Source organism: Ranitomeya variabilis, chromosome 5 (assembly GCF_051348905.1).
Source record: "Ranitomeya variabilis isolate aRanVar5 chromosome 5, aRanVar5.hap1, whole genome shotgun sequence".
Classification (NCBI taxonomy): Eukaryota; Metazoa; Chordata; class Amphibia; order Anura; family Dendrobatidae; genus Ranitomeya; species Ranitomeya variabilis.
In genome coordinates this window covers 130,824,986-130,850,373 of record NC_135236.1, presented here as the reverse complement: position 1 = coordinate 130,850,373, position 25,388 = coordinate 130,824,986, and positions in this window count along the sequence as shown.

The following is a 25,388-nucleotide window of genomic DNA, read 5'->3' as shown; positions in this document are numbered from 1 at the left end:
CCTGTAGCATTAGGGCTCCTACATCGGCAGGCCTGCAGTTACTTTCAGTCAACTACCTGTGTTACTATCCTTATCTTTTTCTACCCATAGTAGTCTATGAAACTGATGTTTGTGCCACCTGAGTGTGGCTGAGCAGAAAAGCAGGCTTACACAGATGCCTCATCACCTCTTAATTTAATTTGAACTTAAATTCAAAACTGTAAATGCTGGCACAGACCCTGTCTCATACATTGCCCATGCCTGACTGCTTCTCTGCCATTGTAAAATGTCTACTTTGGGTCAATTAATGCCACTTTTCCTGGTGTCTGCTCCTAATTTTTGGAAATGATTGGACTCCAATTTGGGTCTCCTCCATGTGTGCTGTTACTTAGCAATGATTAAACTAGAAGTTCAGGTCCAAGCCCTGTCCAAGGCCCTGTCCCATGCATCCATGCTGCGCAATTATGCTATTTGTACTATGGGTCAATTGATGCCACTTTTCTTGGTGTCTGGCCCTAGTTTGAGTTGATTTGGCAGTTTTTTGCCACCCCTGAAGGTGTGTATGTGCTTGGTTTTGCCTCCTACTGAATTCAGTGGGGTTCGGATATGTTCGACGAATTGTTCGGTGAACATCAGGACTTGAAAGGTTCGCTCATCTCTAGTTATAGCTTACTTACAATATAATTGACACAAGACCTACCTGATAAGTTGCCAACCCCTGGCTGATGTGAAGGTATGCTTGATTATCTCACAACAACAGTAGACAGACCAAGATCAGGGCATGCATGGTTGCTCTAACAACAGTACTCAAGCTAAGGTTAGGACATGTGGGTTCTTTCATAACAATAGACTGGCAAAGGTCAGGACATGAGGGGTTCTTTCACAACAATATACAGGCCAAGGTCAGGGCCAGAAGGGTTCTCTCACAACAATAGACAGACCAAGGTCAGGGCATGCAGGGTTCTCGAACAACAGTAGTCAGGCCAAGATCAGGGCCACCAAGTTTCTTTCACAATAATAGACTTGCCAAGATCATGGCATGCAGGGTTCTCTCACAACAGTTGACAGACCACGATTAAGGCATGCAGAGTTATCTGGCAATACTAAAGAAGCATAGGGTGGGGACAGGCAGCACATGAATATCAAGGTCAGGACAAAAGCAGGGTGGACAACTGAATTTCAGATGTACATCTTTTTCTCAAACTGGAACCTTATTTGCTTAGGCAGTGAGAGATTATAAAAAGGCCGGGTTGACTGGACCATGGCTGGGGAAGACAAATTTGAGTGCACACTGGACATTTAACAGAGCAGTAATTAGTGCACACAAACCACAGAGGTAACAGTGAGCAGTGATGATCAAGAAAAGGAGAAGGAGAAGGTGGAGAAATAGAATCTTGGCAGAACGGCATGAAATTTTGTGACCACATGGAATGTGGCACCCCCTGAACCACTCCAAGCTATACCATTGCCTTTACATGCAGTCATGTGTAAAATCACAAATAACACACTGATATTTGATATATGATATGACCCCTCAGCTCTGCTGCATTCATATTTCTCATTATTTTTATTCTGTTAGACTTTCACATAGGATTGTTTAATAACTACATGACAATAATGATGTGTTAGAACAACTACCCCGGATAATGTATTTATTCATTGGTGGACAATGATGTATGAGTTAGCACAACACTGTCTGTAATGCTTAACATGGTTTATTTATTCTCTCCACATCGCCTCCTCATGACTAATGTAATACCGCAGCTAATTCTGTGGAATTTCAGTGTGGATGAGGGGCACACCTGCAGCGCCATACACGACCAGCAGGAAACCGACTTACACAATTAAGAATCTTTTCAAGTTCAGACAAAGCTGCTGAGATGAGAAGACGTCCATTTTCAAAGCTGCATTCATAACCATTGATTTCACAGAGCTTTAATAGAAATTGAAATCATTGTAAATAATAGAATCCATTTTATCTGCATAATATGCTGAAAACATCTGATCTCCAGAAATTAGAGAGATGGAACTGACAAACAGCTATAAGAAAGTGATTAATGTATGTATGAGGCACATGTCCTCTGATACTGATACTCAGAAATTAAATGCAAGTATACAGTGACCCTGACCCTGGAGCCAGGAATCGATCCAGACAGAAGAGGACCCCTGCGCAAGAACAGTATATGGGCCCTTTGCAGTCCAATAGCTCATCATAATGCACAATTCCACCTGCTTTGGATGTAGAAGTGGCCCCTTACCTCTTGGGCCCCTGTGCAAGTGCCTCATGGCAGCCTCTTTACCTAGGATAATCTATTCTCTTCTTTAATTATAGTCCCTAAATATTATTGCCACAGAGTCCCCAAAATAATTCTGCCGTAATTCACTGCCACAAAGTACTGTATGAATATGGTAGTAAACCAATTGGCAAATAAGCAATATTCTTAGAGAAATTAAATGAGCGAATCGTTTTCTGGCGAATGGAATTAATTCTGTACAAATTGTTTTTTTAAATTCTGATTTGCCAGAATCCAAATCTTTTTTTTTTGTGATATTCTTTAATGGTTGCCATTTTGCTGGATTCTAATCAGACCTGAAAGGGTTTAAAAAACAAGAAAATTATACTCACCGCAGCCCTCACCTGCAAACTAGGCCTAAAGATGTCTTGAAGTGCATTGCCCTGCATCATTGTGCTAAAAATTAGAATCAGGGTAAAGACTATTTATCGCAGTGTGGCTGTGCAGGTGATGGCCAGGAAGAGGTGATATATATATACATATACATATATATATATATATATATATATATATATATATATATATATATATATATATACTAGATGGTGGCCCGATTCTATCGCATCGGGTATTCTAGAATATACACTCACCGGCCACTTTATTAGGTACACCATGCTAGTAACGGGTTGGACCCCCTTTTGCCTTCTGAACTGCCTCAATTCTTCGTGGCATAGATTCAACAAGGTGCTGGAAGCATTCCTCAGAGATTTTGGTCCATATTGACATGATGGCATCACACAGTTGCCGCAGATTTGTCGGCTGCACATCCCAAAGATGCTCCATACAAGGCAGGATGGATCCATGCTTTCATGTTGTTTACGCCAAATTCTGACCCTACCATCCGAATGTCGCAGCAGAAATCGAGACTCATCAGACCAAGCAACGTTTTTCCAATCTTCTACTGTCCAATTTCGATGAGCTTGTACAAATTGTAGCCTCAGTTTCCTGTTCTTAGCTGAAAGGAGTGGTACCCGGTGTGGTCTTCTGCTGCTGTAGCCCATCTGCCTCAAAGTTCGACGCACTGTGCGTTCAGAGATGCTCTTAGGCCTACCTTGGTTGTAACGGGTGGCGATTTGAGTCACTGTTGCCTTTCTATCAGCTCGAACCAGTCTGCCCATTCTCCTCTGACCTCTGGCATCAACAAGGCATTTCCGCCCACAGAACTGCCGCTCACTGGATTTTTTTTCTTTTTCGGACCATTCTCTGTAAACCCTAGAGATGGTTGTGCGTGAAAATCCCAGTAGATCAGCAGTTTCTGAAATACTCAGACCAGCCCTTCTGGCACCAACAACCATGCCACGTTCAAAGGCACTCAAATCACCTTTCTTCCCCATACTGATGCTCGGTTTGAACTGCAGGAGATTGTCTTGACCATGTCTACATGCCTAAATGCACTGAGTTGCCGCCATGTGATTGGCTGATTAGAAATTAAGTGTTAACAAGAAGTTGGACAGGTGTACCTAATAAAGTGGCCGGTGAGTGTATATGCGTAGTGTATAGCACAGCCCACGTAGTATATTGCACAGCCCATGCAGTACATTGCGCAGCCCATGCAGTACATTGCACAGCCCACGCAGTACATTGCGAAGCCCACGCAGTACATTGCGCAGCCAACGCAGTACATTAAGACAACAAAAAATTGGAGTTCCATACAAAATTGTTATAATATCAATATATTTTATTACAAAAAATGTTAAAAACCATAATTTAGTAATTAATACAAAAGAAGCAAGGAGACCCTAGTAAAAAACATCCTAATCCCAGGCACAAAGCTGTATGATCATAATGTCACCATGGTATTAATGAAAAAGCACCAATACTAGCACACAATAGTATGGTGTGCGCCCATATATGGCTGGCTTACATTAACATATAGTATGAACCACCATACATCAAAGAGTAGTACTAGTTTCCATATAAAGAAGTGTCATCCACACGGGAAGGAAACAAAAACAATTGTAGTGCATATCAGGTGCAAAGTACCTTACCCATGGTACAAGTAACCGGCGCCTGGGACCCTGGATACCCCCTAACGCGCGTTTCGCGTAGCTTTCCCAAAGATGGAATGAAGAAGATTTCCCAAACTCGGCGTTTTATAATGGCGCCCATTAGCCGACATCTTTGGAATGCGCAGGCGCACCACAATCCCTGCCGGAAGTGATTCTCGATCCCCAGCATTCACCAGGAGCGCACGTCAAGGGGAAATCCCCTGCTGACGTCGCGGACAAGCGCTACCTGCAAAGCTGAAGCCTCCCTGACAGCTATTGTATAAAAAAGAGAAGAAAACTACATCTGAAAACAATGTTAGATTTATCTCCACATACAATTGTTACTGGAAACGTATGCAGGAGATAATTAATGCACATTGGCCAGTACTTCTCACTGACTCCGTTTTGGCGACAAGCATCCCTCAAAGACCGTGCTTCACAGCAAAACGGGGTAAAAGTATTAGAGACTTATTGGTAAAAAGTCACTATGTGGCAAAAACCATTAATCCCCTTAATCCAACTAATAGGGGTCCAATTTGGGGTTGCTATCCTTGCGGCGATTGCTTGGCCTGTAAGGAAGAGAATCTGATTAGGGGCACTCACTTCACGTCGTCATGTGCAGTGAAAAGATTCCAGATTCGACATCATATATGCTGTAGCAGTACTTTTGTCATATATCTGGCCACATGTCCTTGCTCCAAAATATATGTTGGGCTCACATCACGTCAGCTTCGTGTTCGCGTGAGAGAGCACGTAAGGGACATCAAAAATGCACATAAAGCTGAGGACGTCAATGCCCTAAAGACCATCCCTAAACATTTCTTTATGTTTCATGGATGTGATCCCACGGGTTTACGGATCATTGGGAGTGATCAGGTACATGGTGGCAATAGAGGGGGAAACATTAAACGATTACTCGCACAGGTAGAATGTAAATGGATCGTGATTCTGGATTCCATGTCTCCTGTGGGACTTAATGAGAAAATTAGTTTTGCCCCCTTTTTATGAGAGCCCTGTTCTCCTATGTCCTCTTCGTATGCAGAAGGTGATAAACAATTCTGTTCTTACATTTTAAATTATTTTTTGTATTTTTATGCATTTTTTCTGTTTATTTATATTTTTTTTCATTTCTTACATCCCTAGATTTATTTGTTTTTCCAAAACTCGGTGTTTTGTGGCTATTTTTTGGCTATATATAAAGAATGTGAAAATAAGGACAAAAACATCAGTGAACTGTACAGGGCCGGCTCCAGGTTTTTGAGGGCCCCGGGCGAAAGAGTCTCAGTGGGCCCCCCTCTTTAACACATACCACATTCATGATGCACAGATACAGCAGAGAAATATAGCACAGCCCATGTAGCATATTGCACAGCCCACGTAGTACTGTATATAGCACAGACACGTAGTATATTGCCCAGCCACGTAGTATATTGCCCAGCCGCGTAGTATATAGCTCAGCCGCGTAGTATATAGCTCAGCCGCGTAGTATATAGCACAGCCGCGTAGTATATAGCACAGCCGCGTAGTATATAGCACAGCCGCGTAGTATATAGCACAGCCGCGTAGTATATAGCACAGCCGCGTAGTATATAGCACAGCCGCGTAGTATATAGCACAGCCGCGTAGTATATAGCACAGCCGCGTAGTATATAGCACAGCCGCGTAGTATATAGCAGACGCATAGTATATTGCCCAGCCATGTAATATATTGCACAGCCACATAGTATATTGCACAGGCACATAATATATTGCACAGCCACTTAATATATTGCCCAGCCACATAGTATATAACACAGGCAGCCCAGGCACGTACGTAGTATATAATACAGGCAGCCCACGCAGTATATAACACAGCCTGAGCCCACGCAGTATATAACACAGCCTGAGCCCACGTAGTATATGTAAAATCCAATAATAATATATATAATCACTTACATATGGAAAGAACCAAGGGTATAGGGAAAGTGTATGATACAGTTTCTGAAGGTCTTGTCATTGACCATCTGTCCTCTGCATGTCAGAAGCTAGAGGGTGTTTGAGAAGCCCAACCTATATTTGGATGTCTAGCGTTATTTCTAGCCGATAAACAAGTGTAACTAAGATAAGGAATATTCTGGAATCTACTTTTATGGTATAGACCATTGGCATGGAACTGGTTTACCTTATATGGATATTGTGTAGGAGAAAATAGAAACCCATGAAAGCCTATGGGACGGATTTGTATATAAACCGTCTCTTCTCAGCATGTGGGAGAGTCCTCATACCTTGAGCCTCTCTACACGGACGAACACATCATCATGCCACAAGACCATATGTAAGATCTCTGCTTGCTTCCATTTTCTTTTTAACCTAATACTTGAATTTGTGTAATGAACTTATAATTTACTTTTTCTTCATTTTTGTAATCACTCTTTTTGAATGGACATTAAATGAGTTCTGTTTTATCCAAACAATTCTATTTTTACTTTTCTTCCCAATCCTCACTAAGATACATTTTTTCTAACATTTTGGCGAGCCTTAGCCAGATCTGATTTTTTGTCTTTTCTGTGAGGAATTTCAGCCTTTTCAGGGGGGAGTTTGCTAAAACACCTGTTTTGAGTTGTTAAAAGGCGCAGAAATTCTACTATATCGTGTTACAAAAGTCAGACTGAACCTACACACAGAAGTGAGGATACGTGATACAAGTATCATCTACACGGAACTCTGAGGAATCCATAAAGACACAGGAGGACCCTCCATTGACGATTGGATCATTCCAGGAGGAAAAGAAATTACATAGGTAAGAGGAATGGAGTTTATCCATGAATTTTCTAAGAAGAGTAATATACAGTTTCAGTTTGATCATAGCCATACAAACGCACAATTATGGTCTAGTCTGTATAACCAATGTGAAACAGAGAATCTTAAAATTGATAAGAAGTTTTTTTCTATAAAAAAGTTGCAAAGGAAGCTTCAGAATGTAATGCACATGGTCCGAGTGTACAATAATTTAGTTTTTGATAAAACTGAAACACAGACACAAATATGTACTATTACACAAGACATTGATCATACTGACATACAAGGTGTCACACAAGAAGCTGATGGAGATTACTTTGACTGTCCAAATTGTTTGATATTGTCTGAACATATTGAACAATTGGAAGATCAAATTGATACCAGAACAGAATTATTGTCCAAATTGAGACAAGATATTAAAAAAGCTTCTGTTGTTACACGATCAAAAGACCAAGAAGACAATGCTGCTTCTGCATCATTTATACCTGACACACAAGAATTAGATGAATCAGTAGATTTACATGCAGAAGAATTGCAACGGAAAAAATTCCATGACAGAGCTGCACGCATTAATCTAAAAATACACGATCAGTTAATGAAAATTGCAAAAGACATTCCAAAATTCAATGACAAGATGGATGCCTTTTACAATGCAGACATTTTTGAATCGAACACAGACAAATACAATCTTAATGATGAACAGAAAAACAAGATTTTCAAAGTGTGGTTACCCTCACATATGGGAAGAAGGTTACAGACCACACCCAGATTAAATGAGAACCATGAATTGACACATAGTACAAGAGAAGACAGACTTAGGCAATTAAATTCTTACATCACAGGAGAGGCCACTCCGAATGCTGAAATTTTGGAACAATTAAAAACTAATATTAATGAGGATCCATTTGTATTTTTGGTAAAATTTGAGCAGGCCTATAGAATGGTGATGGAAATTGGGCCTAATCAGGAACCAACATCCATGATCAGATTTTTTGTGAAAAAGTTCAAATATTTGGATCCTGCCTCAGAACAGATGGCTAGTACTCAGCCATCATTGCAAGAAGCAACGGTTTTTATCGACAGAGTAAGGAGATCCATGAAGCAAAATCAGGTAAAGGCTAAAATAGCTGTAATTCATGGAAAAGAGGATAGTCAGCTGAAACTTAGACCCACAGTAACATTCAAGAGCAGAGATTACGTAGAACAAAGAGGTAAAAATACTACACAAAGAAACAATATCCATTGTTATTTCTGTGGTATACCTGGACACTTAAAGTGGCAATGCAGAAAATTCTTGAGAGCAGAATCAGAGACAGGTACACAAGGGACAGGTAATCTTGGAAGGGAAAATGGTCTCATGCCAAAATTATCCACCAGACCTTCTGCACCTCCATTACAGTCTAATGCCCCCACTCACACTGACAACAGACAAACACAGTCACCGTATGCACCATTAATCAGACAGATCCGAGAGATGACAGTTAAGGAGACTGAGTCCAGAAATAGAATGCCGAGTGCTTTCAAGAAGGACACTGGACTTCTTCCATCTCCTTCATCCTTCTGACAATCACAGACAATTCCAACACCTCATCCACTGGAATTTGTGACTCGAGTTACATTAGATGAATGTGGAAGACCATTTGTCAAGGTAAATCTAGCAGGACAGAATGTTGTATTTCTCATTGATACAGGAGCTCAGTTAAGCGTCACAAATCTTGATCTGAAGCTACAACCAGATTCACCAGTTTGTACAATTGTTGGTTTTAGTGGAAAAGGTGGAACTAGAGCAACCTTAGTTACTGATGTGATATTGGAAATACCTAGTTCTTTCAAAACAGGAATTGACATTTGGTATTGTCGTGACTCTGAAAATATACTTGGCACGGATTTTATGCAGAAATTTGGATGGGTTGTTGATCTAGGAAATCAGGTGATCTGGAAGGATTCTAATGGTTGTAAACCTGTAGTCATTGATCCTAGTGATTATAGCCATGTTGGAAGTATTTGCTTAAATGATGTTGTGTCAACAGATCATCTGTGGCCTGAAACTGGTGGTGATGAGGTATTGACAGAAATTGTACAGCTTTTTCCTTCTCTTTGGGCTCAGTTCAGGAATGAAGTAGGGACCATGAAAGATGTAATTGTAAATGTCGAGGGGCGTGATCCCCCACCTCAGCGTCAGTATAAATTGCCTCCAGAATCAATTGGGTCTATGTCAAAGATCATACAGGAATTGTTAAAACAAGGTGTCATCCGAAAGGCTAATTCTGTAAGTAACAATCCTTTGTGGTGTGTTTTGAAATCTGATGGTTCTTATCGGATGATATTGGATCTGCGGATGTTTAATAAACATACTCCCAATGTAGCACCCATTGTTGCCGATACTCATGACATGATGGCAAGGTTGAATGCAAAGGCAAAATACTTTTCTGTACTAGACATCAGTAATGGTTTTTTCAGTATACCTCTTGAAAAGAGTTGTCAATACAAGTTTGCTTTTACTTTCTTGGATGAGCAATACCTTTTTTGCAGGTTACCTCAGGGAGCTCATTTGTCACCGAGTATATTTCATCAGGCATTGGCAAAGGTATTAGCTAAATTTTCAAGGCCAGACTGTATTTTACAGTATGTGGATGATATTTTGCTATCTACAGAAGATAAGGAGTCACATGTTTCACTTCTGAAAGAGTTGTTTGAGCTGCTGCATGATGCAGGGTTGAAATTGAACACAAAAAAGGTCAAATTGCTGCAGACTGAGGTCAGATTCTTAGGGGTATTGTTGAGCCCAGGTAAAAGACAACCATTGCAGGAACGGATCGATGCAATTGCTTCTTTGCCAGTTCCAACATCACACAAGGCAGTACGACATTTCTTGGGTATTATAAATTTTTCAAGGGAGTTCATTGAGAATTTTGCAGACAAAGCCAGGCCTTTGTATGATCTTTTAAAAAATGAAAACAGTGAGTATTTTGGTCCTTGGGGTGATGAACAACAAACCTCATTTGAACAATTGAAAATGAATTTACAAACTGCACCTGCTTTATCCACAGTAGATCCTACGGCTCCATTTGCTTTGCAAGTGCACACATCAGAGACTTCTGTGTCTGCTGTGCTGCTACAGTTGCAAGGAGAAGAGTGGAGAATTTTGGGCTATTTTTCTAAGCTTCTCTCACCTGTTGAAAGAGGGTTTGAGACATGTGCAAGACACCTGGTAGGTGTGTACTTTGCAGTCAAAGCAACTGAACACATTGTTGGATTCAACAAAATTACTTTGCAAACTCCTCATTCTACACTAAAACTTCTCTTTGAGAATAATATCCCAGGTGTGTCACATCAGAGATTTGCTCATTGGTTATTGTCATTGTCTCCCAAACAAATTGAGGTAGATTACAAAGCCAAATATGTTCTTCCTCAGTTGATGCAATATGAAGGACAAACTCATGATTGTTTGCAGTCTTTTCAGGATCCATGTCCATCGCTTTTCAGACGGAAGGCAGAGGCAACAGATGAACCAATTTTTGTTGATGGTTCCAGATTTTATGCAGATGGACATTACTATGCAGGATATTCCATTTTTTATCCTAAAAGAGAACAGGTAGTAAAACACAAATTACCAAGTCATTTTTCAGCTCAAAGGGCAGAGCTAGAAGCAGTGAAAATGGTGCTACAGCTGAACGAAGCTGATGATCAGTGTCCCATTGTAATCTACAGTGATAGCTCCTTTGTTGTTAGATCACTGACAGATTATTTGCCAGTTTGGGAAAAAAGAGGCTATGTAGATTCTTCAAATAAGACTCTTGTACATAGTGACACACTGAAAACAATTTTCAAAATAGCATCAAAAACCCCTAATGGTTTTGCTATTGTCAAAGTACCAGCCCATAAAAAAACTGATGATGAATTATCTGTAGGAAATGCTACTGCAGATAGGTTAGCCAAAGAGGCAGCCCTGACAGGAGAAGAAGTGTTTCAACCAGAGACTATTGAGCTTTTAGCAGTTCAAAGAACGGACACGCATATCCCTTCTTTTGCGGAAGAACAGGAGAAAGACACATCTCTTGTTGCTTCCCGGGTTGATCCAAAACCTCCCTTTGTTTGTGAAAACGGGGTTTTGTGTCATGACTTAAACGGGGAGTTGCGTCCTGTTGTACCAAAACATCTACAGGCTGAGTTCACAAAATATAATCATGAAAGTTTGGGTCATTTGGGCCAACAGAAATTGTTAGACATTCTCAGAGAGAAATTTTACTGGGAAAAGATGGAAGAGACAGTACAAAGTATTGTCCAATCATGTCTCATTTGTGCCCAAATTAATCCAAGACCAAAAGGACAGAAACCGCCACTACTCCGAACCGCACCTGCAGATGGTCCATGGTCTACACTACAAATCGACTACATTGGTCCGTTACCATCAGGTAAAAATGGTCTCAGGTATGCATTGGTTGTGGTAGATGTTTTTTCCAAATGGGTTGAAATTTTACCTGTCAGAAAAGATGATGCTTTGTCTACAGCTAGAGCATTAGTTAATCATGTCTTTTGTACTTGGGGGATCCCAAGAATGATCTCCTCTGATCGAGGAAGTCACTTTACAGGAAAAATCATGCAAGCCGTTTGTACTATTCTAGGGGTACAACAACAGTTCCATGTACCTTACCATCCACAGTCTGCTGGTATTGTGGAAAGGATGAATAGGACAATAAAATCCAGAATTGCCAAGATGCTATTGGACAAAGGCAATACTTGGGTTGATGCCGTACCTTTTGTATTGTTGAGTGTGAGAGGAACAACTTCTTCCACAACTCAGTTCACTCCTTTTGAACTAATGACAGGAAGAAAAATGCCATTGATTTTTCCACATGAACCATTTTTGTCCACATCTCAAAAAGATGCTGTTGCAAGGTCCAAATGGTTGCAATTGTTGCAGGAAAATTTGAAAACAATTCTTCCTCATGCTGCATCAAGAATGCAGAGAATGGAGCCACCATATGAGTCTAAATTCAAAAAAGGGGCTCAGGTGATGATCAAAACTTTCAGGAAGAATGGACCTTGGGAAAGTAACTGGGAAGGTCCCTTTGATATCATTGAAACCATGGGACAAGTTATGATTCTTGTGCAACGAGCATCAAACGTGGTTAAAAATACCCGCAGGCAACAAAGAGTGTGGGTACATGTTGATCAATGCAAATTGTATATTGCAAAATAATGATACTGCATTTCTTATAGGAAGAAATGGATTCCAATAAGAGCTGGAATACGGAACACCATGACCTTGATGGAAGGGATTCAACACCAATCCTTCGAGAAAAGACGACAGTTCCCAGGAAAAGTTACTATCTGATGGGAATCGCATTTCTGCTATGTACTATTTCAACTGTGATCTACGCAGAAGACATCTTACATCGTGAAACAGACACTAGTGAAGTGAATGAACCTTTCAGAAGAACTCTACATTCGAGGAAACCAAGAGGATCAAGTTTACAAAACCTTAAAGATGAAGATATACCGGACAATTCAGTAGATATTACTGGAAACATCTGCATGGGTTATGGGGTGAAATGCTGTATTGAGCTACACTTCATACACGACACTGACATAATATTACATGCTATTATAGGACTTAATCCAGATTGAATATTCCACCAATCTAAAAATGATTGCACAAGCATTATAAAGTGGAATTACTCCTTTAGGACTAATGAGAAATTTGCCTACAGAATATAGTTTTGCATTAAATCATACAGATTTGTGGGTAAATAAGTGGTTAGGATGTGACCAGGATATTTGTGTAGGAACATCACTGATTCCAGTGTCGGGAAGAGAAGAAACCCTGGTTCCTATAACTGTTCTGGGAATCCCTGTTAGTCACACACAATTGCTATATTATCAATTACAGTACACAGATTTTGCATTTGACGGAACAAACACTGAACAATTAGACATTTCTTCATGTTTAAATTTTGTTTCTAAGGTAATGTGTTTACCTGGACAGGATAAAGTCATTTATCATTCATGTTTCAATAATCATACCTCATGTCATGCTAGAGTTGAGAATGTACACACGATCCATGACTTGGTGACACCAGTAAGCGCTAATAAGATTTGTTTCCAAGTTATGTCAGAGAAAGAAGTTGTTTCTGCATACTTTTCATCTTGTGTACATGCTGAAAATCTGACAATAGGTTTATATTGTATCGAGGGAAATGTGAAAACTCTCTCAAAGAAGGAAGGAAGTATTAATATTACGTTAATAGGTTCAAGAAACCTAAAAATCCTTCCAATACAGTTCAATTTGTCCCAAATAAATAATTTTCCTTGGAATATGTGGACAAATGAGATAAAGAAAGACAAGGGTTTGTTAAATTTGTTAACAAAACAATTAAAAGAAGCTGAAATTGTATTCAGACATGAGCAAGGTAATTTAAATGATATTGAACATGAATGGACAAGTATGTCAGGCTCATCTTGGTGGAAAAATTTAGGAAAATCAGTAACTAGTTGGTCACAGTCTTCAACGAAGATGGCAGTAGGAAATGTATTATCTAATCCGATTGTTATTATATTTATTATAGTTTTGCTGTGTATAATATATCAAATAGTTATTATGTGTAAAATTAAGAACATTTATAAAAAGATAAAGACAGAAATGAAAAAGGAAGATGACATTTTAAGAGAAATGCTGAAAAGAAAAATATAATTCTCTAATCTAATTTTAGTTTTCAAAACTCAGGTGACATTCGAGACAGATGTTAATACAAGGTTTTCAGAATAAAGAATGAATGTGATACGAATGGTGAGAGAAAGATTTTAGGGTTAATTATGATATTCTCAAATCATAATCAGGGGGGAATGTAAAATCCAATAATAATATATATAATCACTTACATATGGAAAGAACCAAGGGTATAGGGAAAGTGTATGATACAGTTTCTGAAGGTCTTGTCATTGACCATCTGTCCTCTGCATGTCAGAAGCTAGAGGGTGTTTGAGAAGCCCAACCTATATTTGGATGTCTAGCGTTATTTCTAGCCGATAAACAAGTGTAACTAAGATAAGGAATATTCTGGAATCTACTTTTATGGTATAGACCATTGGCATGGAACTGGTTTACCTTATATGGATATTGTGTAGGAGAAAATAGAAACCCATGAAAGCCTATGGGACGGATTTGTATATAAACCGTCTCTTCTCAGCATGTGGGAGAGTCCTCATACCTTGAGCCTCTCTACACGGACGAACACATCATCATGCCACAAGACCATATGTAAGATCTCTGCTTGCTTCCATTTTCTTTTTAACCTAATACTTGAATTTGTGTAATGAACTTATAATTTACTTTTTCTTCATTTTTGTAATCACTCTTTTTGAATGGACATTAAATGAGTTCTGTTTTATCCAAACAATTCTATTTTTACTTTTCTTCCCAATCCTCACTAAGATACATTTTTTCTAACAGTATATAACACACACAGCCCACGCAGACGCAGTATATAGCACAGCCCATGCAGTATGTAGCACAGACTGCCAGATCCATCATTACAAACAGGCAGGTCAGGCCGCACAGATGAGGCATCTAGTCATGGCCGCCCACCTCTTTACAGTGTGTTTTTCTCTCTTTGCAGTTGCATGGCCAGTGCTATGTTAATAGCGCCCCCTCTGACATCAGGGTCACAGCAATGCTGGAACTTGGATCTCCCCTGGAGATGATTCAGCTCCTGCAAACCCCCTGGGAGGAGAGATTTAAAGTGAAGGCAAACAATAGTGATTGTTCCAGTGGCCATGCATGGAAGGTGATAGTACCCATCCAAACAGGGGGGGCTGCATGCAGCACATTGCACCTCTGCCCAATGCAATCTGCCTCCAGCTGTGCAATAGTTAATAAGGCAAGGAAAAGGGAGTACCATAGAGGTCTGTGCTAACAGCCTGCAATGTCCCCTCTGCAGGACACAGGTGCTGGGGCTGCTATTTACGATTCACAGCTCATATCTGTGTTTGTGTAAGTGGCCTGTAAACAGGTCAGAGGTCACGGGAAAGCCATTATACTGTAAGATGCAGAGGGCAGAAAAGGAATTTTTATGGCACCCCATTCCTCCTATTAACTTATGACACCTGACTGCTGCTCCTGCTCCGCTCGTCTTTCTGCTTGCCGCTGTCCCTGTGTCTGCGCTGCCGCTGGACGCCTGGACCTGTCCTGGACGCGTGGATGACAGCAGCTGGATCTCTTCTCTGAGCTCTTAGGAATCTGACGAGCTCTCACATCCGGAAGTGACAGGAGAGAGCGACCGCCAGCCCGGATTCATGGTGATGGCGGCGCCAGTGGTGACTGGTGAGTATTGCAGGCGCAGCTGTGTGAAACTCAGTCCCAGCAGCAGGCCCGGCCCGGAAGTGACTCTGGCTGCGTTGTATCCATGGTGACGGACGGCCAGACTCCCGGAGGTGAGTATTCCGGCTGCAGCTGCGCACCGTAAATGGGCCCCCCCGTCTCGCCAGGGCCCCGGCACTTGCCCGGGTACGCCGGGTGCTGGCGCCGGCCCTGGAACTGTATCAGTGGGTACCACTTGAAGATGATTTATCAATTGGAAGAAGTCTTTGATGGAGTTTCTTTTTCTCTTCCTGTTCTTTATACAAAAGTTTATATATATATATATGTATTTTGGTAATAACGTTAATATGAGTTATGTACTGCACTCATTGTTTAACATTGTCATCACTTTTTCTTTCACATCTATTTTGTGCTTGATATTGTAACAACCGTTATGCCGGTCGCTGCTCGAGAACAGAATACGGCGCTGCTATGAATGACTCAGGGCACAATATGATATTAAACCAACTTTTCTTTATAACTTATGCAAACAATGACAGAATTTCTCTCCCAACACAATATGGGCCACAACAGCCACAACTCACAGAATACAAGTTATACAGCCTGAGAGACCCCAAGTGCCAGCTTCACAGACAGGAATCCGACTACCCCACAACTATACCACTCCCTCCCTTACCTGTAACGGGCCTACACGGGGTTATACTGTGCCTGTGACACGTGGTCCTCTCAGGAATACAATCTTACACCCGCCTCCCGCCTAATTTACAATAAATCACGGGTACCCGGTTTTTCCCAACATATATATATACACTCACCGGCCACTTTATTAGGTACACCATGCTAGTAACGGGTTGGACCCCTTTTGCCTTCAGAACTGCCTCAATTCTTCGTGGCATAGATTCAACAAGGTGCTGGAAGCATTCCTCAGAGATTTTGGTCCATATTGACATGATGGCATCACACAGTTGCCGCAGATTTGTCGGCTGCACATCCCAAAGATGCTCCATACAAGGCAGGATGGATCCATGCTTTCATGTTGTTTACGCCAAATTCTGACCCTACCATCCGAATGTCGCAGCAGAAATCGAGACTCATCAGACCAAGCAACGTTTTTCCAATCTTCTACTGTCCAATTTCGATGAGCTTGTACAAATTGTAGCCTCAGTTTCCTGTTCTTAGCTGAAAGGAGTGGTACCCGGTGTGGTCTTCTGCTGCTGTAGCCCATCTGCCTCAAAGTTCGACGCACAGTGCGTTCAGAGATGCTCTTAGGCCTACCTTGGTTGCAACGGGTGGCGATTTGAGTCACTGTTGCCTTTCTATCAGCTCGAACCAGTCTGCCCATTCTCCTCTGACCTCTGGCATCAACAAGGCATTTCCGCCCACAGAACTGCCGCTCACTGGATTTTTTTTCTTTTTCAGACCATTCTCTGTAAACCCTAGAGATGGTTGTGCATGAAAATCCCAGTAGATCAGCAGTTTCTGAAATACTCAGACCAGCCCTTCTGGCACCAACAACCATGCCACGTTCAAAGGCACTCAAATCACCTTTCTTCCCCATACTGATGCTCGGTTTGAACTGCAGGAGATTGTCTTGACCATGTCTACATGCCTAAATGCACTGAGTTGCCGCCATGTGATTGGCTGATTAGAAATTAAGTGTTAACAAGAAGTTGGACAGGTGTACCTAATAAAGTGGCCGGTGAGTGTATATACCTCACAGTATATACTCAGTGTATACGCAGTGCACTGTCTTATTGTTGAGTGCTCAGAGTGTACTCTTTCACAATATATGCTTCAACGGTAAATAACTGAATTTGTTATACAGACGTCCGGCAGCGGATAAAATAGGTATTTGAGCCACCAAATAAAGTTCACAAATAATTCCAGGAATATCCCACAGCCAGAATCGTGAAGCGCAGGAATCCACACAGTGTCTATTAGTTGTCAGGCAATTCTTAATACAAGAGTGTCCTTAAACAGGCTGTGATTCCTATCTAGCTATCCCTAGCTAACTACACAGTCGGTGACCGGTCACACTTCTCTGTTTACTCACAAGAATAGCTTTTTTGAAATCACACAGTCCCAAACAGGAATGCCTCAAGATCTGGATTCCCCACTCTCCATCACCGCGCTGCTTCTTCTCAAACGCCCAGAAACTCTCTCTGAGGTAACTGTCCTGTTTCCAGAATCTTCTTGTCTTTTACTCCTGGGTGACCTCTGGTGGCTGAACAAAATTACTGCAACAACATTGTAATTATCCTGTCTATTACTCAAGGGTGACCTCTGGTGGCTGAACACAGTTACTGTATCAACACTGTTTATGATTTTAAAAAAAACATCACCATTTTACACTCCACCCCACTTTCAATTTGGCGTCCCGACAAATGGCTTCTCACAACTCACACGCAACACATACTCATCAGGATTATATCGTATCGGAGGAATTCCGGCTGTGCTCCTCTCTGACCTCCGTAAGCCAGTACCTGTCGGGTTCAACGAAACATTTGTCGTATCTGGTGGAACAGTAACATCAGTGGGCATATCAGGAGTTTGCACTGTCGGACTCTGCATTTCTGAGAGGTCGCCATCACAGTTATCCCAACAGTAACACTCAACATTGCTCGGTTGCACCATCGTTGGATCAGATGACTCAGGGGATGTTGTGATCTGTGTTTCTGGGCTCCCTCTGGTGGTCACTAACGGTATTGTGTTAGGTATGTCTTGTTGCAGGCCTGAGCTCCAGCTGTGTTGGTTAAGCAGCGGGTGTTTCCTATTTGAGTCTCCTCTGGACTCAGTCTCTTGCCTGGCATCGTTGTATCCAGACCTATTTGGTCTCCTCCGGATTCCTTTCAGTCTACCTCATGCAAGAAAAGCTAAGTCTGTTTTGTACAATTTGGATCGTTTGCATTATTCAGTGTTTTTGTCCAGCTTGCTTTACATTTGATTTTTGACTCGCTGGAAGCTCTAGGGGGCTGATATTCTCCCTCCACACCGTCAGTCGGTGTGGGGGTTCTTGAATGTTCAGCGTGGATGTTTTGTAGGGTTTTTTGCTAACCGCATAGTCCACTATCTATTTTCTGCTATCTAGACTATTGGGCCTCACTTTGCTGAATCTAGTTCATCTCTACGTTTGTGTTTTCCTCTTGCCTCGCCGTTGTTATTTGTTGGGGGCTTTCTATATCTTTGGGGTTCAATTTCTCTGGAGGCAAGTGAGGTCTTATTTTTTCCCTCTAGGGGTAGTCAGTTCTCCGGCTGGCTCGAGACGTCTAGAACCAACGTAGGCACGTTCACCGGCTACTTTTAGTTGTTTGTGTCAGGATCAGGTATGCGGTTAGCCCAGTTTCCACCTCCCTAAAGCAGTAATTATATTTTTGCTATCTTGCCGGAATATCAGAGATCCTCTGCCATTGGGATCATAACAGAATGCCAGGCCAAAAGAAAATGTTTAATGCATCGCAGAAGCGGGATTAAAAAGAAGTTCTGAGTTTTGTTTTTTTTTTTTTTTTTTTGCTGCAGTTTGCCTAGCTTCTTCCATCCCCTTTTTCTCTGAGTGGCTGAAACTCTGCTGCAGATATGAATGTCCAGACTCTGACTTCTAGTGTGGATCAGCTTGCTGCTAGGGTGCAAAGCATTCAGGATTTTGTTATCCATAGCCCTATGTCTGAACCAAAAATACCTATTCCTGAGCCGTTTTTTGGAGATAGATCTAAATTCCTGAATTTTAGGAATAATTGTAAATTGTTTCTGTCTCTGAAACCTCGTTCCTCTGGTGATTCCGCTCAGCAAGTTAAGATTGTTATTTCCTTCTTGCGCGGCGACCCTCAGGATTGGGCCTTCTCTCTGGCGCCAGGAGATCCTGCATTGGTGAATGTTGATGCGTTTTTTCTGGCACTTGGTTTGCTTTATGAGGAGCCTAATCTTGAAAATCAGGCTGAAAAAATGTTGCTGGTTATCTCTCAGGGTCAGGACGAAGCTGAGGTATATTGCCAAAAATTTCGGAAATGGTCCGTGCTTACTCAATGGAATGAGTGTGCACTGGCCGCAAATTTCAGAAATGGTCTTTCTGAAGCCATTAAAGATGTGATGATGGGGTTTCCTATCCCTACAGGTCTAAATGATTCAATGGCTCTAGCCATTCAAATTGATCGACGTTTGCGGGAGCGCAAATCTGATAATCCTTTGGCGGTGCTGTCTGAACGGTCACCTGATTCTATGCAATGTGACAGAATTCTGACCAGAGCCGAGCGACAAAATCATAGACGTCAAAATGGGTTGTGTTTCTACTGTGGTGATTCAACACATGTCATCTCAGCATGCTCTAAACGTTTAAAGAAAAAAGTTAATCCTGTCGCCATTGGTACTTTTCAGCCTAAGTTTATTTTGTCTGTGACTTTAATTTGTTCATTATCTTCTTACTCAGTTATGGCTTTTGTGGATTCTGGTGCTGCTTTAAGTCTGATGGATTTGTCGTTTGCCAAGCGCTGCGGTTTTGTCCTGGAGCCTTTGGAAAATCCTATTCCTCTTAGAGGAATTGATTCTACGCCATTGGCAGAGAATAAACCTCAGTATTGGACGCAGGTGACCATGTGCATGACTCCTGTACATCAGGAGGTGATTTGTTTTTTGGTACTGCATAAAATGCATGATGTTGTCGTTTTGGGTCTGCCATGGTTACAGGCCCATAATCCAGTTTTAGATTGGAAAGCTATGACTGTGTCTAGTTGGGGGTGTCAGGGGATTCATGGCGATTCTCCATTGGTGTCTATTGCTTCTTCTACTCCTTCTGAGATCCCTGAGTTTTTGTCAGACTTTCAGGATGTATTTAATGAGGCCAGGTCCAGTGCCCTTCCTCCTCATAGGGACTGTGATTGTGCTATAGATTTGATTCCTGGTAGTAAGTTTCCTAAGGGACGACTCTTTAAATTATCTGTGCCAGAGCATGCCGCTATGCGGAGTTATAAAAAGGAGTCTTTGGAGAAGGGACATATTCGCCCATCCTCGTCCCCTCTTGGTGCAGGATTCTTTTTTGTGGGCAAGAAAGACGGGTCTCTGAGACCTTGTATTGATTATCGTCTTCTGAATAAGATCACTGTTACATTTCAGTATCCTTTGCCATTGTTGTCTGATTTGTTTGCTTGGATTAAGGGATCCAGTTGGTTCACCAAGATAGATCTTCGTGGTGCGTATAACCTTGTGCGCATAAAGCAGGGAGATGAATGGAAAACGGCATTTAATACGCCTGAGGGTCATTTTGAGTACCTGGTGATGCCTTTCGGATTATCTAATGCTCCTTCTGTGTTTCAGTCCTTCATGCATGACATCTTCCGGAAATATCTGGATAAATTTATGATTATTTATCTGGATGATATTTTGGTTTTTTCTGATGATTGGGAGTCCCATGTGAACCAGGTCAGGATGGTGTTTCAGGTTTTGCGGGAGAATGCTCTATTTGTGAAGGGCTCAAAATGTATCTTTGGGGTACAGAAGGTTTCTTTTTTGGGTTTTATTTTTTCCCCTTCTACTATGGAGATGGACCCAGTTAAGGTCCGTGCCATTCATGACTGGACTCAGCCCACGTCTGTTAAGAGCCTGCAGAAGTTTTTGGGCTTTGCTAATTTTTACCGTCGTTTTATCGCTAATTTCTCCAGCGTGGTTAAACCTTTGACGGATATGACCCAGAAGGGTTCTGATGTTGCGAATTGGTCTCCTGCGGCCGTGGAGGCCTTTCGGGAGCTGAAGCGTCGGTTTACTTCAGCGCCAGTCTTGTGCCAGCCGGATGTCTTTCTTCCCTTCCAGGTTGAAGTTGATGCTTCTGAAATTGGTGCAGGGGCTGTTTTGTCGCAAAAAAGTTCTGATGGCTCCGTGATGAAGCCATGTGCCTTCTTTTCAAGGAAATTTTCGCCTGCTGAGCGGAACTACGATGTTGGTAATCGGGAGTTGTTGGCCATGAAGTGGGCATTTGAGGAGTGGCGACATTGGCTCGAGGGAGCTAGACATCGTGTGGTGGTCTTGACTGATCATAAAAATCTGATTTACCTCGAGTCTGCCAAGCGCCTGAATCCTAGACAGGCCCGTTGGTCGTTGTTTTTCTCCTGTTTTGACTTTGTGGTCTCGTACCTGCCTGGTTCGAAGAACGTGAAGGCTGATGCACTTTCTAGGAGTTTTGTGCCTGATTCTCCGGGAGTCTCTGAGCCGGCTGGTATTCTCAGAGAGGGAGTAATTTTGTCTGCCATTTCCCCAGATTTGCGACGAGGGCTGCAAAAATTTCAGGCTGATAGGCCTGATCGTTGTCCACCAGAGAGATTGTTTGTCCCTGATGGATGGACCAACAGAGTTATTTCTGAGGTTCATTCTTCGGTGTTGGCGGGACATCCTGGGATTTTCGGTACCAGAGATTTGGTGGCCAGGTCCTTTTGGTGGCCTTCCTTGTCACGGGATGTGCGTTCTTTTGTGCAGTCCTGTGGGATTTGTGCTCGGGCTAAGCCTTGCTGTTCTCGTGCCAGCGGGTTGCTTTTGCCCTTGCCTATCCCAAAGAGGCCTTGGACGCACATTTCCATGGATTTCATTTCGGATCTTCCGGTGTCTCGGAAGATGTCTGTCATCTGGGTGGTGTGCGATCGTTTTTCTAAAATGGTCCATTTGGTGCCCTTGCCTAAGTTGCCTTCCTCCTCTGATTTGGTTCCTTTGTTCTTTCAGAATGTGGTTCGTTTGCATGGCATCCCTGAGAATATTGTATCTGACAGAGGATCCCAGTTTGTGTCCAGATTCTGGCGATCCTTTTGTGCTAAGATGGGTATTGATTTGTCTTTTTCGTCGGCTTTTCATCCTCAGACTAATGGCCAGACCGAGCGAACTAATCAGACGTTAGAGACTTATTTGAGATGTTTTGTTTCTGCTGATCAGGACGACTGGGTTACCTTTTTGCCACTGACCGAGTTTGCCCTTAATAATCGGGCTAGTTCTGCCACCTTGGTTTCACCCTTTTTCTGCAACTCTGGTTTTCATCCTCGTTTCTCCTCGGGTCAGGTTGAACCTTCTGACTGTCCTGGGGTTGATTCTGTGGTGGATAGGTTGCAGCGGATTTGGAACCATGTGGTGGACAATTTGAAATTGTCACAAGACAAGGCCCAGCGGTTTGCCAACCGCCGCCGCGGTGTGGGTCCCCGACTTCGTGTTGGGGATTTGGTTTGGTTGTCTTCTCGGCATGTTCCGTTGAAAGTCTCCTCTCCTAAGTTCAAGCCTCGCTTTATCGGTCCTTATAAGATTTTGGAAATCCTTAACCCGGTGTCTTTTCGCTTGGACCTTCCAGCGTCTTTTGCTATTCATAATGTGTTCCATAGGTCCTTGTTGCGGCGGTACGTGGTGCCTATGGTTTCTGCTGTTGAGCCTCCTGCCCCGGTTTTGGTTGAGGGCGAGTTGGAGTACGTGGTGGAGAAGATTCTGGATTCTCGTATCTCTAGACGGAAACTCCAGTATTTAGTTAAGTGGAAAGGCTATGGTCAGGAGGATAATTCCTGGGTTGTCGCCTCTGATGTTCATGCAGCTGATTTGGTTCATGCCTTTCACGCTGCTCATCCTGATCGCCCTGGGGGTCTTGGTGAGGGTTCGGTGACCCCTCCTCAAGGGGGGGGTACTGTTGTGAACTGTGTTTCTGGGCTCCCTCTGGTGGTCACTAACGGTATTGTGTTAGGTATGTCTTGTTGCAGGCCTGAGCTCCAGCTGTGTCGTTAAGCAGCGGGTGTTTCCTATTTGAGTCTCCTCTGGACTCAGTCTCTTGCCTGGCATCGTTGTATCCAGACCTATTTGGTCTCCTCCGGATTCCTTTCAGTCTACCTCATGCAAGAAAAGCTAAGTCTGTTTTGTACAATTTGGATCGTTTGCATTATTCAGTGTTTTTGTCCAGCTTGCTTTACATTTGATTTTTGACTCGCTGGAAGCTCTAGGGGGCTGATATTCTCTCTCCACACCGTCAGTCGGTGTGGGGGTTCTTGAATGTTCAGCGTGGATGTTTTGTAGGGTTTTCTGCTAACCGCATAGTCCACTATCTATTTTCTGCTATCTAGACTATTGGGCCTCACTTTGCTGAATCTAGTTCATCTCTACGTTTGTGTTTTCCTCTTGCCTCGCCGTTGTTATTTGTTGGGGGCTTTCTATATCTTTGGGGTTCAATTTCTCTGGAGGCAAGCGAGGTCTTATTTTTTCCCTCTAGGGGTAGTCAGTTCTCCGGCTGGCTCGAGACGTCTAGAACCAACGTAGGCACGTTCACCGGCTACTTTTAGTTGTTTGTGTCAGGATCAGGTATGCGGTTAGCCCAGTTTCCACCTCCCTAGAGCAGTATTTATATTTTTGCTATCTTGCCGGAATATCAGAGATCCTCTGCCATTGGGATCATAACAGGGGAACAGACAGGTGCGTCGGATATACACCGCTTTAACCAATTCCGATGCATCGTGCGACGAGGTCCGATACACCCCTCAGGGACCACAGTGTACACACTTCCTCCTGGGAACACCCTTTCCACTACTGTGTAAGGCGTATCCTCCCACCTGTCACTCAACTTCCCTTCTGGACGTGTAACCCGTACTAGCACCTTGTCACCCACCTGGAACTCATCCCCGTGCACTGGTTTTCGATCTCGGTGTGGATGATCCCGTGCACGTTCTTTCACTATCTGATGGATCTCTCGCAGTTTTCTTCGGTGGTCCTGGACCCACTCACTGGCTGTACGATACTGCGGCTCATCCGGTACTGTCAGACTCAGCTCTCCAATTTCTCGTCCTGGCCGGCCGAACATCATCGCATAAGGCGTGAACCCTGTAGTGTTATGGACTCTGTTATTATAAGCCCACATAAGTTCAGGGAGAAACTCAGGCCATCGCCCCTTTTGCCTTTGTTCCAGCGTTCTCAGCATCTGGAGCAGCGTTCGGTTGAATCGCTCACAAGCTCCATTTCCCTGCAGGTGATAGGGCATCGTCCGTGATTGCTGAATCCCATAGACCTGCAGCAACTCAGTCATGAGCTGACCCTGAAAACAGGTACCTTGGTCTGAACGCACTCTTTGGGGGCAGCCATACACCGGAATGAAATGTTTACAGATCGCCTCTGCTGCGGACTTAGCAGTTTGATCTTTAGTGGGAATGGCCACAGCAAATTTTGTGAAATGATCGGTCATGACCAGGCATGAGTGATGACCGCTGCTTGGAGTACCCAATGGACAGATAATCCACCATTAATACTTCCAGCGGGGCAGACGTCACGATTGTCTGAACTGGAGCTCTCTGTTCTGGAGACTTATTCAATTCACAGGGTCGGCACTTAGCACACACCTCTCTCACGACTTCTTCCAAGCCAGGTGTGTACACAAATCGATGCAACCATCTATACGTCTTTTCAGGTCCAAAATGTGCACCCTGCGTATGAGCCTCTCGGGCAATGTCTGGAGCCATTGAGGCTGGGATCACCACCTGCCAACGGTACCCCAGCTCTGCCGCTATGTAGATCCAGCGATACAGTACCCCTTCCGTTATGGCCAATCGATCCCACTGCCGTAGCAGTTTCTGCCCCTCTGCACCCAGCCGAGCTCTCACCCTTCTGTCGGGCCAGGACTTTTGACTCAGCCACTTCTTTACTCTTGACAGCTCGGAGTCTGCATCCTGTAAATCGGCCCACTCCTGACGAGTCTTTCCCAGCAAAGTGGCGACCTGTGTCGCCACCCCACTTAACCGTGCCACATCCACAAACACAGGTAATCGTCTCAGGTCAGGAATCTCGGTATCCTCAAGGTCTTCATCCACAACATGCCGGGGAGTACCACAAGTCACTCGTGACAGTGCATCGGCATTGGAGTTCTCTTTACCAGAACGGAACCGAATCCGGTAATTAAACTTGGACATCCGTGCTACCAACCTCTGCTCTAGGGCTCCCAGCCTGGCATTCTCTAGGTGTGCCAGCGGGTTATTGTCAGTCACCACAAAAATCTCAGAGCCAGCAAGGTACTCTGCAAATTTCTCAGTCATAGCCCACACCAAG